Raw genomic sequence first — 6745 nt, 5'->3', positions numbered from 1 at the left:
TAAGGAAATTCATAGAATGCAACGAGAATGAAAACACTTCTTATCAAAACCTCTGAGACACAGCAAAAGCAGTACTCAGAGGTCAATTATATCGATAAATGCACACATACAAAAAGAAGAAAGAGCCGAAATCAGAGAACTGTCCCTACAACTTGAACAAATAGAAAGCAAACAACAAAAGTATCCATCAGGCACCAGAAGAAAACAAATAATAAAAATTAGAGCTGAATTAAACGAATTAGAGAACAGAAAAACAATTGAAAGAATTAACAGAGCTAAAAGCTGGTTCTTTGAAAAAATTAACAAAATTGATAAACCATTGGCCAGACTGACTAAAGAAATACAGGGAAGGAAACAAATAACCAGAATAAGAAACGAGATGGGCCATATCACAACAGACCCAAATGCAATTAAAAGAATCATATCAGATTATTATGAAAAATTGTACTCTAACAAATTTGCAAACCTAGAAGAAATGGATGAATTCCTAGAAAAACACTACCTACCTAAACTAACACAATCAGAACAACTAAATAGACCCATACCAAAAAAAGAGATTGAAAAGGTAACCAAAAAACTCCCAACAAAAAAAAGCCCTGGCCCGGACGGTTTCACTGCAGAGTTCTACCAAACTTTCAGAGAAGAGTTAACACCACTCCTACTAAAGGTATTTCAAGTGTAGAAAATGATGGAATACCATCTAACTCATTCTATGAAGCCACCATATACCTGATACCAAAACCAGGTAAAAACACCACAAAAAAAAAAAAAAATTACAGACCTATATCCCTCATGAACATAGATGCAAAAATCCTCAACAAAATTCTAGCCAAGAGAATTCAACAACATATCAAAAAAATAATCCACCATGATCAAATGGGATTTATACCAGGTATGCAAGGCTGGTTTAATATTAGAAAAACCATTAATGTAATCCACCATATAAATAAAACAAAAGACAAAAACCACATGATCTTATCAGTTGATGCAGAAAAGGCATTTGACAAAGTTCAACACCCATTCATGATAAAAACTCTCAGCAAAATAGGAGTTGAAGGAAAATTCCTCAACATAATAAAGGGCGTCTATACAAAGCCAACAGCCAACATCATTCTAAATGGAGAGAGCCTGAAAGCATTTCCCTTGAGAAAGGGAACCAGACAAGGATGCCCTTTATCACCGCTCTCATTCAACATTGTGCTAGAGGTCCTAGCCAGAGCAATTAGGCTAGACAAAGAAATAAAGGGCATCCAGATTGGGAAGGAAGAAGTAAATTTATCTCTATTTGCAGATGACATGATCTTATACACAGAAAACCCTAAGGAATCGTCCAGAAAACTACTGAAACTAATAGAAGAGTTTGGCAGAGTCTCAGGTTACAAGATAAACATACAAAAATCACTTGGATTCCTCTACATCAACAAAAAGAACACCGAAGAGGAAATAACCAAATCAATACCATTCATAGTAGCCCCCAAAAAGATAAAATACTTAGGAATAAATCCTACCAAAGATGTAAAAGACCTATACAAAGAAAACTACAAAGTACTAGTGCAAGAAACTAAAAGAGACCTACAAAAGTGGAAAAACACACCTTGCTCATGGATAGGAAGATTTAACATAATAAAAATGTCTATTCTACCAAAAGCCATCTATACATACAATGCAGTTTCGATCCAAATTCCAATGACATTTTTTAATTTGACGGAGAAACAAACCACCAACTTCATATGGAAGGGAAAGAAGCCCCAGATAAGTAAAGCATTACTGAAAAAGAAGAAGAAAGTGGGAGGCCTCACTCTACCTGATTTTAGAACATATTATACAGCCACAGTAGTCAAAACAACCTGGTACTGGTACAACAACAGGCACATAGACCAATGGAACAGAATTGAGAACCCAAATATAAATCCATCCTTGTATGAGCAGCTGATATTTGACAAAGGCCCAGTGTCAGTTAATTGGGGAAAAGATAGTCTTTTTAACAAATGGTGCTGGTATAACTGGATATCCATTTGCAAAAAAATGAAACAGGACCCATACCTCACACCATGCACAAAAACTAACTCCAAGTGGATCAAAGACCTAAACATAAAGACTAAAACGATAAAGATCATGGAAGAAAAAATAGAGACAACCTTAGGAGCTCTAATACAAGGCATAAACAGAATAAAAAACATTACCAAAAATGACGAAGAGAAACCAGATAACTGGGAGCTCCTAAAAATCAAACACCTATGCTCATCTAAAGACTTCACCAAAAGAGTAAAAAGACCACCTACAGACTGGGAAAAAATTTTCAGCTCTGACATCTCCGACCAGCGCCTGATCTCTAAAATCTATATGATTCTGTTAAAACTCAGCCACAAAAAGACAAACAACCCAATCAAAAAGTGGGCAAAGGATATGAACACGTACTTCACTAAAGAAGATATTCAGGCAGCTAACAGATACTATGTACAATGTAGTTTTCAACGCATTGCATGGTCAGAATATAAAAAATTGAGTATCCCCAGAGTTACTGATATACTAAGATCAAATTTTAAAGCCAATGTACAAATTTATATTTTAAAGAAAGCATCAGGATAAAGATTTGGCAAGATAGCTTTCAAGTTCTGTTAACATTCTTGCTTCTGGAATTTCACAAAATGGAAAAAAAGAACATTTCAGAGAAAAAGGTTATTAACTCTCCCTTCTCTCACGGAGGGGTAGTCCCAGGCTGACTTCACACATATTCTCTGTGATTCCAGGTCCAGGAAAAACCTCAGAAATTTCTGAGCAAGCCTCTACACACACCAGGGCAAAAAAGCAGAGCGGTAAGCAGGTTACTTTTAACTAGATCGTATTCATCTAATACCTTGGCTTGCATCCTTTAAAAATGAATAGAAAATTAAACCCTCGTTGTACCTTCTTCTTGGTAGTGTTTTTTTAAAGAATGTTAAGGCCCCTGGTTAAGCTCTGAGTAAACACAGAATTTTTTACCCAGTTATACTATCGAACACATGTGAGAACAGAATAAAGATATTTTCAGGCGTGCAAAGTTTAGAAAGAATTTTTTCCCCCTCATGTACTAACTGAGGACACTGATAGAGTACCAGCTCCCCTAAATGGAAGGAGTAAATCGTGAAAGAGGAAAACATGGTCCAGCAAATGAGAGAACCCATTACAGGAGAGACCTAAGGGAGATCCCAGAATGACAGTCATGAACTCCTGAGAAAGCAAAAGTTTTAGTAGAAAGGAAATCTAGCCAAAGTATAATATGTGGCTGAGGTGTGAATTAAATTATATAATCATAATATAAATGCTGAATACTGATTTAACCAAAAATCATACAATTTTTTAAGTAAGATATAGAAAAGGAACAGTATATAAAAGAGCTGAAGACTTCTCTTTTAGAGTGGAAAGTCAAGAGAAAAAGATGTGGAACTGAAAACTCAAGAAATGGCAGTATATTGCTTAGGAGGATGGAAGTAAATCCCAGAATAAACAACTGTTAAGAGTTAAAAACGGTATTATTTCTGGGGAGGGAGACCTGAGGATTGGGGCATGAGATAGGAAATGATGCTTTTCATTAAAAGTCTTAGGAGGCTAGAAGATATTCAGGCAGCTAACAGATACATGAGAAAATGCTCTCGATCATTAGACACTAGAGAAATGCAAATTAAAACTACGATGAGATTCCATCTCACTCCAACAAGGCTGCCATTAATCCAAAAAGCACAAAATAATAAATGTTGGAGAGGCTGCGGAGAGATTGGAACTCTTATACACTGCTGGTAGGAATGCAAAATGGTACAACCACTTTGGAAATCTATCTGGCGTTTTCTTAAAAAGTTAGAAATAGAACTACCATACAACCCAGAAATCCCACTCCTCAGAATATACCCTAGAGAAATAAGAGCCTTTACACGAACAGATATATGCACACCCATGTTTATTGCAGCTCTGTTTACAATAGCAAAAAGCTGGAAGCAACCAAGGTGTCCATCAACGGATGAATGGTTAAATAAATTGTGGTATATTCACACAATGGAATACTACGCATCGATAAAGAACAGTGACGAATCTATGAAACATTTCATAACTTGGAGGAACCTGGAAGGCATTATGCTGAGTGAAAGTAGTCAGAGGCAAAAGGACAAATATTGTATAAGACCACTATTATAAGATCTTGAGAAATAGCATAAACTGAGAAGAATATATTCTTTTGTGGTTACGAATGGGGAGAGGGAGGGAGGGTGGGAGAGGGCTATTTACTGACTAGTTAGTAGATAAGAACTACTTTAGGTGAAGGGAAGGACAATACTCAATACATGGAAGGTCAGCTCAACTGGACTGGACCAAAAGCAAAGACGTTTCCAGGATAAACTGAATGCTTCAAAGGTCAGCGGAGCAAGGGCGGGGGTTTGGGGACTATGGCTTAAGGGGATTTCTAAGTCAATTGGCAAAATAATACTATTATGAAAACATTCTGCATCCCACTTTGAAGCGTGGTGTCTGGTCTTAAATGCTACCAAGCAGCCATCTAAGATACATCAATTGGTCTCAACCCACCTGGATCAAAGGAGAATGAAGAACACCAAGGTCACACGATAGCTATGAGACCAAGAGACAGAAACGGCCACATGAACTAGAGACTTACATCATTCCTGAGACCAGAAGAACTAGATGGTGCCCGGCCACAACCGATGACTGCCCTGACAGGGAGCACAACAGAGAATTCCTGAGGGAGCAGGAGAGCAGTGGAATGCAGACCCCAAATTCTCATAAAAAGACCAGAGTTAATGGTCTAACTGAGACTAGAAGAATCCCGGCGGCCATGGTCCCCAAACCTTCTGTTGGCCCAGGACAGGAACCATTACCGAAGACAACTCATCAGACATGAAGGGACTGGACAATGGGTTGGAGAGAGATGCTGATGAAAAGTGAGCTACTTGTATCAGGTGGACACTTGAGACTGTGTTGGCATCTCCTGTCTGGAGGGGAGATGGGAGGGTAGAGAGGGTTAGAAACTGGCAAAATTGTCACAAAAGGAGAGACTGGAAGGGCTGAGTCATTAGGGGGAGAGTAAGTGGGAGTATGTAGTAAGGTGTATATAAGTTTATATGTGACTGACTTGATTTGTAAACTTTCACTTAAAGCACAATAAAAATTATTTTAAAAAAAGGAATATCAAAACTGAGAAGTAGAGATTGATATTTTAAAAATTTTTGTCTGTGTGGAGGTGAGGGGGTTACATGTGGCTCAGGCTAGTTGAAAGTGAGGAGAAAAAAAAAAGCTCTCTGACAACCTAGACACTGATGCGTAATTGCAAATCGATTTGTAAAGCCTTTATTAAAATATTCAATCTTGGCTTATACGATGAATATAATTTAGAATGGTATGAGCAGAAAGAATTAGAATTTAGTTAAAAGGACTGGTTTGAAAAAAAGCCGAGAGGGTAAAAATACATGACATGTTCATAAAACAGGTATGTGGGAGCTGCATAGAACATTCCCCCTTGTGCATTCTTGATTCATTCATCATTCATTTTCATTCTTCGTCATTCTTGTCAAAAGGCACCTTTGAGTTAATGGCAGTAAAGCAGACTGTGAACCAGACGAAATTGATATACTCACGGTCATTCTGTAAGTTAATAATAGTCTTATCAGAGTCAATGTACGTGGTATGACTGTAACAAAACCAGGAGACAGAATGCATCCAATACAGGAAACAGGGTCTTTCCCAATAGTGTCTTTGGGATTTTTTACAATAGCTTTGCAATTTCCTGAAATATTTTAAATCTGTTTCTATCAGTTCCTCTGACTTCAAAAACTTTATCTTCAAAAGCTGTATTCAAGCAAAAAAATAACAGAAACATAGAAACATTGCCCTAAATGAGATTTCCCATGAGGCCTCACTAAAGAACGTATTTCCTTCAGTGTCTGATCTTGCAATGTAACTCAAAGAAAATTGTCGCTCCATTTTGTTTCTTCCTGGTTTCTCTAAGTTTCTTTGTATATAAAGAGATTGTGCTTAATTTTCTCTCTATGGAGAAGATACCACATATGGATGAAACCAAGACAGAAACCACCTGAGGGAAGGCCCTGCTACCATGCAGTACAACCAAAACCAACCAACCTGTTGCCCTTGAGTCAGTTCTGACTCATAGGGTTCTTACAGGACACAGTAGAACTGCCCCATAGGGTTTCTGAGGACTGCCTAGTGGATTTGAACTGCCAGTCTTTTGGTTAGCAGCCATACCTCTTAACCACTACACCACCAGCGTTGCCACCATGCAGTGAAAACCCTGTAAATCATTTATTTGACCATTGGATGTCATCAGTGTTCTAAGGAGCACCTGCTGAGTGAGTTCTGTGACAGGAAACATTAGGAGTTAAGGCAGCAATTTGTTTATTGCCTTGATGGCATATTGGCATGCCTCTCGGTTAAATGGTGTAGAAATAATAACAAAATTCAATTTTATTAGGCAATATATTAAGATACGTTAGTACTAAAATTTTTTAAAGAAAGAAAGTTACACACCATGAGATGGATAATACGAATTTGTCAGACTCAATCTTGATATTAAACTAGTTGCTAATGCAAACGGATTAAATCATCAAGTAATATGGCCATAGCTTTTATTATTTTATTTCTGGTCAGTGAATTAACCCAGGATCTATGACAATATTCTTTTCTGCTACTTCCAGAAATGTGCCCCTTAATACTGAACATTTTGGGAAATGCAGGTACTTCCAAAACA

This window comes from Loxodonta africana, chromosome 16 (assembly GCF_030014295.1).
Source record: "Loxodonta africana isolate mLoxAfr1 chromosome 16, mLoxAfr1.hap2, whole genome shotgun sequence".
Classification (NCBI taxonomy): Eukaryota; Metazoa; Chordata; class Mammalia; order Proboscidea; family Elephantidae; genus Loxodonta; species Loxodonta africana.
Note: the sequence above shows the minus strand (reverse complement) of the source record.